The sequence below is a fragment of the Camelus bactrianus genome, chromosome 14, assembly GCF_048773025.1.
Source record: "Camelus bactrianus isolate YW-2024 breed Bactrian camel chromosome 14, ASM4877302v1, whole genome shotgun sequence".
NCBI classification, from domain to species: Eukaryota; Metazoa; Chordata; class Mammalia; order Artiodactyla; family Camelidae; genus Camelus; species Camelus bactrianus.
The window spans coordinates 36,196,652-36,215,138 of record NC_133552.1 but is presented as its reverse complement, the minus strand read 5'-3'; positions in this window follow the sequence as shown (position 1 = coordinate 36,215,138).

The following is an 18,487-nucleotide window of genomic DNA, read 5'->3' as shown; positions in this document are numbered from 1 at the left end:
TCAGGTGTAAATTCTAGCTTAGCTGTGCCCTTATTCCAGAGGGAAGCTCTGGAGTATAAATTAGGACTTACATTTTGTCCTGAAGATGAATGAACAGAATTTTCACCCTCCTCCACCAGTTATTGGCTAACAACACCCTAGGCTTCCCAGCACTCCTACTCTCTACCTGTATTCAAAATAACTTCAGTTGCAAATGGGAGTCCTCTGAATAGAACCCCTGGTGCAGCAGAATGAACAAAAACAGTTAAAGTGATCTACGTCCAAGGGGGCCTGGGAGAGGTACCACAGTCTTCATTTCAGAGAGGTTAAATACATTTCCCAAGTTTTCCCAGGTAGACAGTAGGGCTAGAATTAGAACCCTGGGCATCTGGTTCTCATTTCTGTGCTCTTAACCACTGTGCTGTGCTTCTGTTCCTTCTTTGTATTAATTTAGAACTTCTGTCTTTCAGCCTGATCTCTGCCCAGTTGACTAAATTTCTAGGCATGCTACAATCTAAAAACTGACTGAATCTTTCTTTGAGGTTTATATTTTGTAAAAAGGTATCTTGTATGTTAGAAAAAGTAGAGGATTTGGGATTGGGTAGTTATGAATTATAATCCTTGATCCTCTCTGTATTAGTCAGGGTTCTACAGACAAACAGAATCAACAGGATGTATATACATACAGACAGAGATTTGTTTTAAGGGATTGACCCATGATTATGGAGGCTAACAAGTCCACAATCTGCTGGTAGGCTGACAAACTGAAAACTCAGGGAAGAGGCAGTGTTGCAGTCCAAGTCTGAAAGACATCTGTGGTTAGAATTCCCACTTGCTCAGAGGAGATCAGTCTTTATTCTTCTGAGGCTTTCATCTAATTGGATCAGGCCCACCCAGAAATTATAGAGGACAGTCTGCTTTATTCACAGTCCACAAATTTAAATGTTAATATTACTCAAAACCATCCTAACAGAAACATTTAGAATAGTATTTGACCAGATATCTAGCACGATGGCCCAGTCAAATTCACACGTAACAGTAACCATCATACACACTCCTCTAACAACCTTGAACATCTTATTAATGTCTCAAACTGATTTTCCTCTTCTTTGTCTTCCTTGTCTTATTTTTTATCTATCCCTTTTTTCTTTATCTTGCTGTTATTAGTAATTACAATGTTGTTAGCTCAAGCCAATAACTAAATAAGATAGGAGACAGAATAAAGTACCTTGCAAAGTAGTCCATAGTATACATTTCATAAATGGGGATTATGGAAATGAATTCTAACACTTTATTTTTCTCCCTCAGAGTTTGTAAGTTTGAAGATTCAAAGTTTGAAAAATCAAATGTTAGTGATTAGCTTATTTGAATGATTGTAATAGGTCCGAATGTACAACTGTTTCTTTTATTGTGTTCTTTTCTTTTCTTACTTTGTAGAGGGACTGGAAAAAAAAAAAACATGGAGTTAGAGTCTTAGAAGTAATTGTATCATGAATAAAATACTTTCATTTTTGGAAAAATGAGAATTCCCTGTATAAAATGAGTAATTATAATAATCTTAGTTTCAAGAATATATTAATTGTCTCAGAACCTTTAAGAAATGTTTAATGCAATATCATATAAAATTAATGTACAAAATTATTTCCATTTTGGTTTTTTTTTGGTGACTAATTTTTAAAAAAGGAACTGCATATCTTATATAATTCCATGCCTGCTACTTCACACAGAATGGACAATACAGAATTTTTTGCTAATAAATAAATGCATGAAAGGAGCACCAAATAATTTACAGTTAAAAGTTCACTCATTAATTTTTTTAATTTAAGTATAGTTGATTTAAATAGTGCGAGTTTTGGGTGACAGCAAAATGATTCAATTATACATATACATATATATCTATATTCTTTATCAGATTATTTTCCATTATATGTTATTACAAGATATCGAATAAAGTTCCCTGTGCTAGATAGTAGGTCCTTGTTGTTTAACTATTTTGTATATAGTAGTGTGTGTATGTTAATCTCAAACTCCTTATTTATCCATCTCCTACACACTTACCACCTTTGGTAACCATAGTTTGTTTTGTATGTCTGTGAGTCTATTTCTGGTTTGTAAATAAGTTCATTTGTATTATTATTTTTGTTTTTTAGATTCCACATGTAGGGGATATCTTATAATATTTGTCTTTATATGTCTGATTTTAGTTTTTTAAGGAACATCCGTACTGTTATCCATAGTGGCTGCACCAATTTACATTCCCATCAACAGTGTAGGAGGGTTCTGTTTTTTCCATAACCTCTCCAGCATTTATTATTTGTAGACATTTTAATGATGACTATTCTGACTGGTGTGAAGTGATACCTCATTGTAGTTTTGATTTGCATTTCTCTGACAGTTAACAACATTGAGCATCTTTTCATGTGCCTGTTGGCCATCTGAGTCTTCTTTGGAAAAATGCCTATTTAAGTCTTCTGCTCATTTTGTGACTGAGTTATTTGTTTTTTGTATATTAATCTGTATGACTTGTTGGCATATTCTGGAAATTAATTCCTTGTCTATCTCATCATTTGCAAATATTTCCTCACATTCTGTACATTGTCTTTGCATTTTTTTATGGTTTGCTTTGCTGTGCAAAAGTTTTTAAGTTTAGGGTTGAGGGTATAGCTCAGTGGTAGAGCACATGCCTAGCATTCATGAGATCCAGGGTTCAATCCCCAGTACCTCCATTTAAACAAACAAACAAACAAACAAACCTAATTTCCTCTGCCATCTCAAAAAAAGCTTTAAGTTTAATCAGGTTTCATTTGCTTATATTTGCTTTGTTTTCAATACCTTAGGAGATACTGAAAAAAATGTTGCTGTGATTTATGTCAACGAGTGTTCCAGCTATGTTTTCCTCTAGGAGTTTTAAAGTATCAATCTTACATTTAGGTCTTTATTCCTTTTTGTTTATTTTCATATATGGTGTTAAAGATTATTCTAATTTCATTCTTTTACGAGTAGCTGTCCAGTTTTACCAGCATCAATTATTGAAGAGACTGTCTTTTCTTCATTGTGTATTCTAGCCCCCTTTGTTATAGATTGATCATAAATTTGTGGGTTTACTTCTGGACTTTCTATCCTGTTCCACTTATTTCTATGTCTCTTTTTTTGTACCAGTACCATACTATTTTGATTACTGTAACTTTGTAGTATAGTCTGAAGTCAAGGAGTGTGATTCCTCCTGTGCCATTCATCTTTCTCAAGATTGTTTTGGCTATTTGGGGTATTTTATGTTTCCATACAATTTTTTTTTTGTTCCATTTCTATGAAAAATGTCATTGGCAATTTGATAGGGATTGTACTGAATTTGTATATTGCCTTGGATAGTATGGCCATTTTAACAATGTTGATTCTTTCAATCCAAGAACATGGTATATCTTTCCATCTGTTTGTGTCATCTTCAGTTTCTTTCATCAGTGTCTTATTGTTTTTGGAGTAAAGGTCTTTTGCATCCTTATATAGGTTTATTCCTAGGTTTTTATTCTTTTTGAGGAGATGGTAATGAGATTGTTTCCTTAATTTCTCTTTCTGATATTTCATTGTTAGTGTCTAGAAATACAACAGATTTGTGTATATTAATTTTGTATCCTGCAACATTACTGAGCTATAGTAGTTTTCTGGTAGCATCTTCAGGATTTTCTGTGTATAATATCATGTCATCTGCAAACAGTGACAATTTTACATCTTCTTTTCCCATTTGGATTCTTTCATTTCCTTTTCTTCTTAGATTGCTGTAGCAAGGACTTCCAAAACTGTATTGAATAAAATTGTCAGAGTGGGCATCCTTGTATTAGAGGATATGCTTTCAGCTTTTAACAACATTGAGTATGTTGTTAGCTGTGGGTTTGCCATATATTCCCTTATTATGTTAAGGTATGTTCCCTCTATGCCCACTCTCTGGAGAGTTTTTAATCATAAATGGATGTTGAATTTAAAAAAAAGCTTTTTCTGCATCTATTGTGATGATCATATGATTTTTATTCTTCAATTTGTTAATGTGGTGTATCACATTGATTGAGCTGCAGATACTGAAAAATCCTTGCATCCCTGGGATAAATCCCACTTGATTATGGCGTATGATCCTTTTAATGTATTGCTGGAGTTGGTTTGCTAGTATTTTGTTGATGATTTTTACATCCATGTTCATAAGTAATACTGACCTATAATTTTCTCTCTCTCTTTTTTTTTTTTTTTTGGTGATATCTTTTTCTGGTTTTGGAATCAGGATCATGATTCATTATCTTAGAATGAGTTCAGAAGTGTCTCTTCTTCTGAAATTCTTTATTTATTTATTTATTTTGGAATAGTTCCAGAAGGATAGGCATTAAATCTTCTTTAAATATTTGGTGAAATTCCCCTGTGAAGCTGTTTCTGGACTTTAGTTTGTTGGAAATTTTTAGATTACTGACTCAATTTCAGTACTGGTAGTTGGTCTGTTCATATATTCTGTTTCTTCCTGGTCCACATTTGGGAGATTTGCCTTTCTAAAATTTGTCCATTTCTTCTAGGGTGTCCATTTTATTAGCATATAGTTATTTGTGGTAGCCTCTTATAATCCTTTGTATTCCTGTAGTATTCATTGTAATGTCTCCTTTTTCATTTTTCATTTTATTGATTTGGGTCCTCTCCCTTTTTGTCTTAATGAGTCTGGTTATAGGTTTATCAATTTTTTTTTTAATGTTTTCAAAGAACTAGCTTTTAGTTTCATTAATCTTTTCTATTTTTAATGATAATTTATTTCTGCTTTTATCTTTATGATTTATATTTTTCCTATTAACTTTGGATTTTGTTTGTTCTTTCATTACATGTATGGTTAGGTTCTTTATTTTATATATATATATTTTTTTTTTTTTTAACAAGCTGTCTTCTTTTTTTTTAAGTGCTTTATGTTTTATTTATTATTGTAATATTTAATTATTTTATTTTGGTAGGGGGAAGTAACTAGGTTTATTTATTTTTAGAGGAGATACTGGGGATTGAACCCAGGACCTCATGCATGCTAAGCAAGCACTCTACCACTTGAGCTATACCCTCCCCCCTTATATTTTTCTTATTTCTTGTTTATATAGAAATATAAGCTTCCCACTTAGGACTGCTTTTGCTGTGTCCCATAGGTTTTGGATCATCATCTTTTCATTTTAATTTGTCTGTAGGTTATTATTTTTTTAATTTATTCTTTGATTTCTTCAGTGCTCCATAAGTTGTTTAGTACCATATTGTTTAGCCTCCATGTATTTGTGTTTTTTGCAGCTATTTTTTTCTTGTAGTTGATTTCTAATCTCATAATGTTGTGGTCAGAAAAAATGCTTGATATGATTTAAATTTTCTTAAATTTACTGAGGCTTGCCTTGTGGCCCAGCATGTGATCTTTCCTGGAGAATGTTCTATGTATACTTGAAAAGAATGTGTATTCTGCTGCTTTCAGATAGAATGCTCTATAAATATCAATTAAGTCCATCTGGCCTGTGGGTTCATCACCAGTTGTGGGTTCTGGCCAGCAGACGTCCCACTGAGACGAAATTAATTACTCAAGGCTCTGGGGAAAAGTCAAGAGAGCAAGAGGGAGTCAATGCCACGAGCCTCTCAAATCTCTCATATTTATTGAGTACAGTCGAAGAAGGAATTTAGGGAAGGGCAGGGTGGGATCACAATGAGTACAAAGGCTTTGTTTATTGTTGGTGTTTGGCTCAAGGTCAGAAGACCCTTTTTGGTGAATTATAATCATGTTGAGCCTTTCAGCTTATCAGGGTGGAACATATGAGAATCAGCTGCTTAACAAGATTTTTCTTGGACTCAGGCAACTGTGCCTGTCTTAGGTTGCCCCCTCAGGGGGTCTTACCATCATTGGCTAACCAGCCTTCTCACCTCTGAGTCTGCAGCTTTTTACCATTCTGGCCCAAGGCTGTTTTGGGGTTAGAAGACTAACAGCAGGCACGCCCAGCGTTTATAGCTGAGGGCCTGGGTCATTTCTAAAACCTCAAGGCAGTTACTAAGCACATCTTCTTTAAGGAGATAAGTGGTTGGGATTGTTACAATTTGTTAACCCAATCATGAGCTCCCACACTGGCCTAATGTGTCATTTAAGGCCTGTATTTCCTTATTGATTTTCTGTTTGGATGATCTGTCCATTTATGAAAGTGGGATGTTAAATCCCCCCACTATTATTGAGTTACTGTCAATTTCTCACTTCTTGTCTGTTGACATTTGCCTTGTATATTGAAGTACTCCCATGTAGGATGTGTATATGTTTACAATTGTTACATCTTCTTCAATTGATCTCTTGAGCATTATGTAGTATTCTTCTTTGTCTCTTATAACAGTCTTTATTTTAAAAACTATTTTGTCTGATATAGGTACTGCTACCCCAGCTTTTGTTTGATTTCCATTTGCATGGAATACCTTTTTCCATTCTGTCACTTTTTATCTGTATGTGTCTCTAGCTCTAATGTGAGTCTCTTGTAGGCAGCATATATATGGGTCTTGCTTTTTTATCTTTTCTGCCAGTCTGTATCTGTTGGTTGGAACAATTAGTTCCTTCACATTTAAGGTAATTATTGATATGTATATTCTTATTGTCATTTTGTTAATTGTTCTGGATTTGTTTTTGTAGTTTTTTTTTTTTCACGTTTTGTTCTCTTGTAATTTGGTGACTACTTTAATGTTATGTTTGCATTTCTTTCTCTTTTTTGTGTGTATATCAATTATAGATTTTTGGTTTGTGGTTATCATGATGTTTTGGTATAGCAGTGTATATAAACACATGACTGCTTTAGGTTGCTGATTCTTAATTTCAAATGCATTTTAAATACCCTGCATTTGTACTCCCCTCCCCTCACTATTACTGTTTTTTATATCATATTTTACATTTTTGTGTATCCCATAACTGCTTATTGTGGATACAGGTGATTTTACTACCTTTGTCTTTTCATCTTCATCCTAGTTTGTGTGTGAACTATTTCTTTACTTTACTGTATGTTTGACTTTACTAGTGAGCTTTTCTACTTCATAATTTTCCTGTGTCTAGTTGTGCTATTTTCTTTTCCACCTAGAGAAGTTCCTTTAACATTTGTTGTAAAGCTGGTTTAGTGGTGCTGAATTCTTTTAGCTTTTACTTGTCTGTAAAGCTTTTGGTTTCTCCATCAAATCTGAAGGAGAGCCCATCAAACTTAAATGAGAGACTTGCTTGGTAGAGTATTTTTGGTTGCAGGTTTTTCTCTTTCATTGCTTTAAATATTCCATGCCACTCTTTTCTGGCCTGAAGAGTTTCTGCTGAAAAATCAGCTGATAATCTTATGGGAGTTCCCTTGATGTTATTTGTTGCTTTTAATGCTCTCTATCTTTAATTTCTGTCATTTTAATTTCATTATGCATAGATGTGTCCCTCTGAGGCTTAATCCTGTGTGGGATTCTCTGCTTCCTGGACTCGGGTGACTGTTTTATTTCCTAAGTTAGGGAAGTTTTTAGCTATTATATCTTCAAATATTTCCTCAGGCCCTTTCTCTCTTCTCCTGCTGGGATCCCTATAATGTGAATATTAATGCACTTGATTTTGTCCCAGAAGTCTCTTAAACTGCCCTCATTTCTTTTTATTCCCTATTAAAAGAATGTAATTTCCACTTCTCTGTCTTCTAGCTCACTGATCCAGTTTTCTGCCTCATTTAATCTACTATTGGTTCATTCTAGTGTATTATTCATTTCAGTTATTTTATTCTTCAAATCTATTTGATTGTTCTTTATATTTTCTAACTCTGCTAAAAACTTGCAATTTCTCATTCTGTGCATCCATTCACCTCCCAGATTCTCTGGTCATCTTTACAATTGTTACTCTGAACTCTTTCTTGGGTAGATTGCTTATCTCCACATCACTATATTCTTCTGGGATTTTATCTTATTCCTTTATCTGAAACATATTTCTCTGCTGCCTCATTTTGTCTAAAGTTTTATTTGTATTTTTATGTATGTTGTTAGTTAGTTACATTTCTCCACCTTGGAGAAGTGATTCTCTGTAAGAGACATCCTATACATCACAGCAGTGCACTCCTCTTTTTCACCCAATGCCAGGGGCCAGCTGGTCCCAGGGTAAAGACTGGTCTACCTTTCTGGATACATTTCACAGGCTTCAATATGATAGTTTTCCTGCTTCTGATGTCTGTTCCCTGGTGGGTGAGGCTGATCTAGATTCTTGTGCAGGTTTCCTGGTGGGAGGGGGCTAAAGTCTACCCATGGAGGGTGAAGCTGGTTCTTGGACCTCTGGTGGGAGGGCTGTGTCTAGGTGCATGTCTAGAGGCACCTGTGGGCTCATGAAGTCTTTAGGCAGCCTGTCTGCTGATGGGTGAGTATGCGTCCCAACCTAGTTAGTTGTGTGGCCTGTGGTGTCACAGCCTCAATCCTATAGGCTGTTGGGTGCAGCCAGGTCTTGGTACTAATGACCCAAGCAAGATGTCTACCTCCAGGCAGGAGAGTTCATGTAGGTGAATACTCTCTGATCTGTCTGCCACCATGTCTATGTCCCCAGGGTGAAACATAGCTGCCTTTCACCACCAGAGACCCTCTGAGAGCAGCAGGTAGGTCTGGCCTAGGCTTCTATGAGATTACTGATTTTGCCCTTGGTCCCAGTGAGCACTAGATTTGTGCACATTCCTTAAGAGTAAAATCTACCTCCCCCAATCCTGTTGAGCTCCTGCAGTTATGCCCTTCTGGCCTTCAAAGTCAAATATTCTGGAGGCTCCTCTTCCCATTACCAGACCCCCAGACTGGAGATCTTAATGTGGGCCTCAGAAGTCACTCCTGTGGGAAAACCTCAACGCATTCTCCTATGAGAGAATACAATGTAATTATTCTCCAGCTTTTGGGTTGCTCACCTGGGGGCATATGATTTGATTTTATTGTGAATTGGCTCCCCCTACTGTTTCATTGTGGTTTCTTCTTTATGTTTTCAGTTATGGAAGATCTTTTCTGTTAAGTTCTAGTCTTTTTTATTGATAGTTGTTCTGTAGTTAGTTGTGATTTTGATGTGTTCATAAGAGGAGGTGAGCTCTGGCTCCTCCTATTCTGCCATCTTGGTCTCTCCCCTTCATGGTTCATCCATTTTTAAGCCCTACTGGCAACATACAATTGCAGTAATGTACATTAGATAACTTTCAATTTGATAAAAGTAAAGTAAATAACAATAAAATCTCATACAAAATTCAGAATTGGGTATAAAGACACCAAAATAATCAGCTTGGTGACTTCATTTATATGGAATCTTCTTTGGTAATATTCAAACTCTAGATCATTAATAATATAATGTAGGCATATAAAATCCCTCTCTTTTATAAGAACTGATAGAAAATTATATACTTTTTATTGTTTTTACTTTCCCACTTGTTTTATGGGAAGGGTATATTTTCCACATTCAATTATGATTATTAAACTCTGGTGCCTAAAAATTAAAATTATTATGTAAATAAGGTTTATCAAGGACTCTAATTTCATGTTCTACTAGTAAACCTGGTTACCACTCAAAGCTGCAAATACTCTATGGCTCATGAACAACTGCTGATAATTGAAGTTACTAAATTTTCAATAAGGGCCCTTTAAGTTTCAATGCTAACTTAATTTCATCATGAACAAAGAGGGGTTTTTTAGTACATTTGTCAATATTGACTTCTTTGACCTTGAAAACAGGATTCAAGAAAGCCCCAAATACTCAAAATGAGAAAGTCTCCAAATCACGCACTCTACCAGAGTTGAAGAACAAACCATCATGGGACTAAGTTGTTTCATCTCCCCATTATATGGGTCAAGAGGAAATCCTGTTTGTTTGAAGGCAAGGCAGCAGCACTTCAGGATGCTGCTTCTACTTGCAAGTCATAGAAACACAGTTTCCTATACACCACTATTAGCCTTATTTTGTCTAATCATCACAAAAAATCCAGACTCACAGGGATCTATAATCTTCCACAAACTAATTTCCATACAAAATTGGCATGGCTCCTTCTCTATTTGCCTTTTTTCATCTCCTTCTAATCATGGAATAACAGTACATCATAAATTATCCCCATATCTCTAGAGTCTTGTCTGAACACTACCATCACCTTCTTTATCACACAGAAACCTCACTCTCCTCTGAGATCTGTGATTATCCCCTTCAATTTTCTCAGGAGGTGCCTATTTACTCTAGCTCCAGCCATACTTAGAGTTTAAGTAGTCTACTGGTTCCCCTCCTTTATTACTTCTAGAACATTCTTCTTCCTTCCATTCTCCAACTTCCAGCATTGAATTTCAAGTTTATCATTGATAACTACAAGCCACAAATCACCTGAAAGCCATGCTCATCTCTCTGTCTATCATGTCCCTCTAGTACCCTGATTACTCACTCCTAACAACCTGCAGAAGCTGATAATACTACATTTTTCACTGTTATCCATTTCATTAACAAATTATCTTCCATTCCTATCCAGTCTAAACTTCACATTCTTTTCACTTCCTTGTGTACGTCATCCTTACCATTAACCCCTTCTACCTTTTAAAACTGTCCTCAAGAGCAGAATCCTGGGTAAGTTTCCTCAAGCCTTAGAACCACTGACCTTCTCTCTTCTCCCTCTGATCTATGTACTTTGTGGGATATTGTGGTTTAGAGTAAGAAATATATACTTTCTCTTCATCCATGTTTCCTGGCACACAGCTTCCAAAACCTTGGAATTACCTGAGCAATAGGATCATCCTTCATATAAAATTTGGTCTTTTGTTTTCAGTTCCTGAAATTGCTTCAGAGCCAAAAAGGTGAAATGAATGTTATTCAAAATCAGCCCCTTGCCACCATAACTGGGTTTATAAAAATGAGATTAATTTTGGAAAGCACCTGAGTATGGGAGCTGGTTATCAGGAAAATCAACCATGTGATTAGAGGATTGGAACTTTCAGTCCTATACCCGCTGAACTCTAGGAGGGGAGAGGGGCTGGAGTTTTAATCAATCTTCAGTGGCCAATGATTTAACCAATCATGCTTATGTAATGAAGCTTCCATAAAAACACTAAAGTACTGGGATTGAGGTTTCTGGGCTGGTGAAAGTGCATTGAATTGGGAAAGTGTCACCCTCAGAGAATGGAACCTCTGTACACTTTCCCCACAGCTTGTCCTAAGCATCTCTTCCATCAGGCCATTCCTGAGTTATTTTCTTTCATACTAAATTGTCAATCTAGTTAGTAAAATGTTTCTCTGGGTTCTGCGAGCCTTTCCAGCAAGTTAATTGAACCCAGTTAGGGATTAACTGGAACATCCAATCTATAGCCATTTTCCAGAAGTATACATGACAAACAGCATTTGTGGTCAGCATCCTAAGTGTGGGGTAGGAAAGTGATTTTGGGGGACTGAGCCTTTAACTGTGGAACGTAACACCATCTCTGGATAGACAGCATCAGAATTGAGTTAAATTATTGGACACTCAGTTGGTGATCAAGAATTGCTTGATGTTTTGAGGGAAACCCTTCCCCCTACACATTTTGGAATCGGTAACCAGAACCTTTATCTTATTTAGAAGTAAGTTTTTTAAGCCAAAAGACTTAAAACAGCCTCTGGTCTTTTACATTTGACCTCTATATTATGCCCTTCCCCACGTCTCCTCTTCTTTTAATGGAAGCTACACTGATCCTGTAGCTAAAAAAAAAAAAAAAATTACATGGAAGGCAACACTTTGACTTTCATCATTGCATGCAGTTATTAGGCATGTTTTCTTTGCTGGTACAAAAATTTTAAAGGGAAATTTCTTCAAAATTTTGAGGCTGTGGTCTCCATCACCAGCTAAGATTGCTTTTTTCAGTCACTGGTTGTAACATATCCAATAAAGAAAACAGAAAAAAAATTTCTTTCAGCCCTACAAGTTTGTAAATAGCCGAACTTTTAGTCAACTTATATATTATGATGGTCTTAGAAAAGGTGAATTCTCCTTTTTAGAGTGGCTAGCTCTAGTTTGAGTTCATGTTATTCTTTATAAACATGAATAACCTGAATAGACTAGAAATAACCTGAGTTCCTAATACTTCAAAACTACCTACTTCAGGAAACTGCTGAAACAAGCAACACACTCAAAGCTTCTGAAAATGTCTTAACAATACAGCTTTAGTTGACAAGTGGCAGTCTCTTAAAAAAGAGCAGAAGGAAAATTTTCCAACTGTTTTGTCACATACTAACAAAGGTAGCCAGTGTTTTTAGCATGTGATATTTGAGCCTTTGTACTCACTTGCTGGCCTCTTCCACTGAATCTACGACATGCACTTGATTCTGATAGAAACAAGAAAGCAATTCAAGACCAAATTCTTTAACAATTAGGCTTCAAATGACATAAATCCCCAAATAACAGCATTAAACTAGATGAAGTTTATTTCTTTCTCACACAAATATCTTGAATTAGGTATTCTTAATTTTTTTTTCAATTTTCTTGTTTTTCTGTACATGACATGCTTCACAATGATTATCTCAGTCTTTAAGATTGCTGACTGAGGTACAAGACACAACACTTTCTTCAAAAACAATTGCAGAAACTTATATACACTATTTTGCTTATAGCCCCATTGAAAGAAGTTGGTGTTATCACTACTCATAGCTGTTAAGAGCTCCTAGGAAATGCAGTCTTGGTTTTAGGCAGCCAAGTTACATAGTTATATGTTGATTTACAGAACTGTAGAACATGTATTAAATAAAAATCATCTGACTCTGCCTAATGTTTTTGTGGGATGTCTAAATTTATCTTTTATTATATACAGAGCCTTGAAAAAGTTATTTAACTTTTGCTAAACTCAGTCTCACTATTTATAAAATAATTAAGGCAATACTTCAAAGGTAGTTATTTCAATGTATGTAGTGTCAATTAATGTGAAATGTTAATATGCATTTGTATTTCCATATATACATATGTATTTCCATATAATCTTCATACTGATTATGAAATATTATGGTGTGACCCAAATGAGATTATATGTATGTATAATAACCTTAGACTTATACTCAGGTTTTCTCCATCCCAATTCATTATAATTAATCTAGAATATCTCCAACTCATTCTCCATAATCAGTTCAAAAACAACACTTTGATCTCTGCTTACCTTGCATAAAAATGATTCCCATATCCTTGGTTAAAGGCAAGATATATTATGTCTTATATATGCACATTTTATGTGACCTTTATTGGGATCTCTAGTTAATATATTTCATATTCATATATAAACTTTAAAGAATTTCAGTTTCTAGAAAATATATTATTTGCTTTTCTCTATTCTTTTACATGATCTTTGAATTTGCAGGAACCATCTATCCCTCTTGCTTCCATTCAGTTTTCATGTATTAATCAAATATTCCTTGTCATTACTGGCCCTATATTGGTAAACAAAATAGACATCATTTTTGTTCTTGGAGTTTCTATTCACATAATGAAGTAGGACTTAGAAATAATAAGCATAGAAACAAAATAATTTTTCTCAAATGAAATTAAATAGAAAATTCAATATAAATTATTGAGTGTAAGAGCAATATTAAGGTGACAGTAGATAAGGAATAACTTCCTATAAAGATAACTTACATTATGACCTGAAAGAAAGGAAGAAGTTGGCCGCTCCAAAAGGCACAGAGAAAGTCAACCATAAAGTGCCTGAAATGGGAATGAACATTGCCTGCTCTAGGATCAATCAGAGAACCAATGATTCTAGAACATAATGAGCAATGGAGTGAAGTAAAGTGACATTAGAGAAGCAGAAGTGGGTCAGACAAGAATTAGTCTCATTGTCTATTTTAGTGTAAAGTCATTGAGAGCTCACTGAGAGATGTTGGGCAGAAATGTGGCATGACATCCTGTTTTGGTATTTTGAGGAGAATCGTTTAAAGGAGGGCAAAAGTGGAGAAGACCCAAACATGAGTAGATGGGTCATACGTGAGAGGAAAATATATACTGAAGTGTTTGTTTCAGCTAATATAAAGGCTATATTTTGTGTTCATGGAATTAATGGGAATCTATTCATCTGTGTAATTACCTTGTCCTAAAAAAATTTAGCTCTTCAAGTTTTGAGTTTCCACAAGTATTAACAATATTTGGCACTGTAAAGATAGATAAGAATGCTATGAAAAGAAAGATATTTGAATTTAATGAGTGTTGGAATATTTTCAATCATGCATTAATTAAAGCATAGGGGTGTAAGGAATTAAGTATACTTGCAACACAGAATTATCATGGAACATAGAACCCATGCTACAAAAGAGTGAAGTTAAGCTGATGAACTTGACATATAAAGTGAAGGAAATGATGGGCTCTATGGATTAGATATTGATGAATTAAAAGGACCGTGGCATTGAAAATTCAAAGCACATGAACTAGAAAACCGAATGATGGTTCTCAAAGAGTGAAATATTTAAATATACTCCTGATGGTACTGTTAGTGATCATGGAGTCTGTGGTTTATAACTGAATGTGAGTGGTTGAGATAGTGCTGAGGAAAAGTTGGAGATGAAAAATAAAAATTCTTGGATGAATCCTTCATATCATGTTGAAGACTTTGAGAATGATGTCACAGGATGAGTGGAATGGGAGAATAATGAATAAGGGAGTCCTAAGTCTTTAATATAAAGATCACAGGAAGATCAGTAGATCTGCATATTACAGCATTGGAGAGGGAGGGGAAATGATATTCTAAGCACACAGTTTTGCAGGATGGAGTGGAGAAATCATTTGGGTGTAATAACTAAGGCCAAAGAAGACAACTATTGGCTTTGAGATACTTAAGATATAAAAGACAGTTTCCACTGAAAGCGTTGTAAGAAATGCTTATCATTTTTTTCTACTTACTCTATATTATATTTAGAGTTGAGAATATCTATCAATATGTTTCATCTTGTAAACTGCATTTGAATAAAGAGCATACTTTGTTCATTTTACCAAGTTTGCTATTTAGGTTGTCATGTTTTTCTATCCACTATTTAAAACCTTAGAGAAAACTTTGCTTTCAGGCTTATATTTTTAACAGAGGATAAAATTTGAGTTGAATTGTATATATTTCCATTGATATTAGTTCACTCCTCTCTTAATTCAATAAAAAGTCTTTCCTTTTAAAATATGCAGTTTTATTGTATTGCTTTGTTTCAGATAATCTATTATTCAAAGCATACCCTATTAAGCATAAATCTTTATAACTTGGGTTGCCTTTCATGTGAAAGAGTTCATTCATCCTACAAGAAATAATTTAGTACTTATTGCATGTTAAGCATTATGTTAGATTCCACCAGCTGCTAGGAAAGACAAAGGCACAGCCCTGGGGTGAAAGGCCTTAGAATGTAACCTGCCTCATCTTTAAACCCTCTTTTCTTGAAAGAACTCAAGGAGCATTATTGAAATTTTCATGGTTTAAGTTAGAGTATCATGGTTAGAGTTTTGATTGACAGTTTAAAGAAGGTCTTAGAAACATTATTAATAAAATAGTTTTGTCTTTATTCAGTTCTTATACTATACAGACTAAATACTTTTTATTTATTAGGACAAAAGCATCACGCTTGTAACAGCAGTATGGGCTGGGTGCTACTTTTTCATCACCATTTTAAATGTGAAATTACTAACATTAATTTATAGTGATGTAATATGTTCAAAATAAATTCAGTAAGTGACTCAGGGCTCAAAAACAACATCAGCTGGTTAGAAACTTCATATTTTACCTATTATTCTAAACAGCTGCTGGCAATTATTTCTGCTTCCTCGTGTTCACCTGGTAGGTGTCATCTGTTTATTTGTTTTGTTTTAATAATAATGGCTCATTTTAATATATGTATAAGATTATTCTTTAAAATATATGCCACTTTCATATGTATTTTTCAAAATTAATTGTGCATGAATATGAAAATATAAATTTAATTAATTTCTAAATTTAGGAGCCAAGTGATTAAAAAGTCAAATAAAACTTCCAGGTGTGAAAACATAAGTTTTGTGAGAAATCTGTCTTCTCTTTCATTTCATTCATTTCATTTTTGTCTCTTTTTTTAGATACTTATTTCCCAATTATCCTAGCATTTATTTTCCCACAAAACATACAATTAAAATGCAAGTGTTAATCATTATGTTATTACTTAACTAAGTGCTGAGATGTGTCTCAACTCAATTTCTTAAATTCTATACATCTAAAGAGTATTTGCTAGTGGTAGCTGTGTTAGTAGTAATAGCAGGGTGTGTGTGCACAGTGGTGTGGTGGTGGTTGGGTTGACATACTTACACTCTCCTTTTGTCTTGTGTCTCTGTTCTTTCATTTCTAGTTACTGCTAGCATTTCTAGTTGCTATTAGCGCATCATGCTTAATTCTTTTGAGGAGAAGTTTTTTGGTTTTTTTTTCAGGAATTTTCCCAGGAAATTGAAACCTGACTTTTAAAAGAAAGGAAATATTTTGCAAAGGAAAAAAAAAATAAGTAATATCTGATATAGTAGAATACTATATATATTATTTATTCAGACACACAATTAGTTTAAACAACAATTTCTCTGTAACAATGGTAGAGGCCTGAAGTATTTTTTAAAAATAAGGATTAGTAATGTCTTTTGAAAGGCATGAAGTTAATTTTGCTATATCTATGATTTTTGTCTTCTTTAATTCTTCTGGAACATACTATATTCTTGGGGAAAATGATTTTTTTTTCCTCTGAGATTCCATTTCACCTTTTAATTATGTGACAAATTTTGAACTACATATTTAATGTAGTATCTGAATAGCAACTCTGGTTGGTAAAAGAATAGGTGAAAACCCAAGTCATCTTACATGTGCTGCAGAAATAATTCATTTTCAGGACTCAAAGCAGCAGAAAATGCTGGTAAGTGTTTTGTACTAATTATCAGAAGAACTGATGATTGGAAAAAAGCTTTCTAAAAATGTAGGACACCACAACCTAAATCTTTTCATGAAGATAGTAGCTAGCATAGCAAATGAATAATTGCAAAGAAAAATATGCCAGGGACAATGGAAAAAATGGGAAGGCTGTCATATGAAAGATAACAATTGGAAAGAATGTGTGATTTTAGCTTAAATAAAGGTAAGGAATAATAGCAAAGCTAGAGAAAATGGTGAGATATTTTTCATATTATGGTTAAACAAAGATAGGAAGCTTGGAAAGAAGTGAGAAATGCTAGATAATATGAGAAAAATGCTGGTGATAATTGAATAAAATGTGAATATTATTATAAGTGATAATAAAACACTGAGAGGGCTATATGGAAATAATATGTATTATAAAAAAGATGTATAAATTAATAAAAAATTTTGACCAATATATTTTAGAATAAAGATTGTGTATAAAGAAACTATGAAGGACATTGAAGGTTGTTAAAACTCTTTAAAATGTGTATTCCAATTTACTCTTGATGTTATCTGGTAAATATTAACTCCTTATACATTGCTATCATTATCTGGTGTATTTCTACATGATCACATTTAAGGTTGAAACTTTACCTTTAAAAGAATTTATATGATTTAAGTTGTATTTCTTTTTGGAAAAAATTGTCATTTATTTTGAAGTCATTCGTTAGAAATCATTTGACTTGTCAAGGGAAATTTAGTTGGCCTTTCAAGAAACATGAGCCAAATCTTTTGGTTTTCCTCAACTTTTATGGATACTTTTAACAGTAAGTGAAAACCAGAAGATAACCCATTTTCTTTAAAACTTATTATGCTGGGTTTGATAGGCTTGACATTTTTCTCAACATTCAAAAAAAAAAATATCTGGGGATAGAAGAGCATGTTCTTTTCTGAGAGAGTTGAAAATTATATGAGAATTTGGTTAATCTACTTTAACGAAGCACCACAAATACCTAATGGCAGATAACAGAAGTCATGAGCAAGTTAACAGAAAGCAAAACAAGAAAGAAAAACAACAACTTTCTTTCTTGAATCTGCCCTGAGACCTCAGTTGTTCGACTGTTATATACATTTGCTTTATCAGAAGATTATCCCACTTGTGGAAATGTCACGGACAAAGCATTGATAAAGTATTATCATGTTATTTCTGAGTAGCCTATTTAGAATGATTTTATTGTCCTTATAATTATCTTCACAATTAAGGTAGTGTATAAGAAGCCAAGCTATGATAATAGAAATGTAGATTTGAATGGTGAAATTTCATGGCACACTTCAGTTATGAAGCAGCAATCTGATGAATTTCATATATGAATATGTATATATTTGGATTATCATTAAAGAGAGAAGACAGAATTAAATGCACTTAGGGGATATATAAGTAAAAATAATTAGAACACTTTATTAAAGTGTTTTATCAGTTTAATTCTGTAAAGTATAATGCTCAACAATCATATTCTTGTGTATATTTATTCCCTTACTTCCAAATATGTCAAAACTTCTTGCTTTTCATATCACTTGAAAACGCACCTCGATTCTTCTTTCTATTTAATTAATAATACCAAAGAGAAAAAGATAATTGCTTAAATTTTAAAGAGTAATTATTTACTCT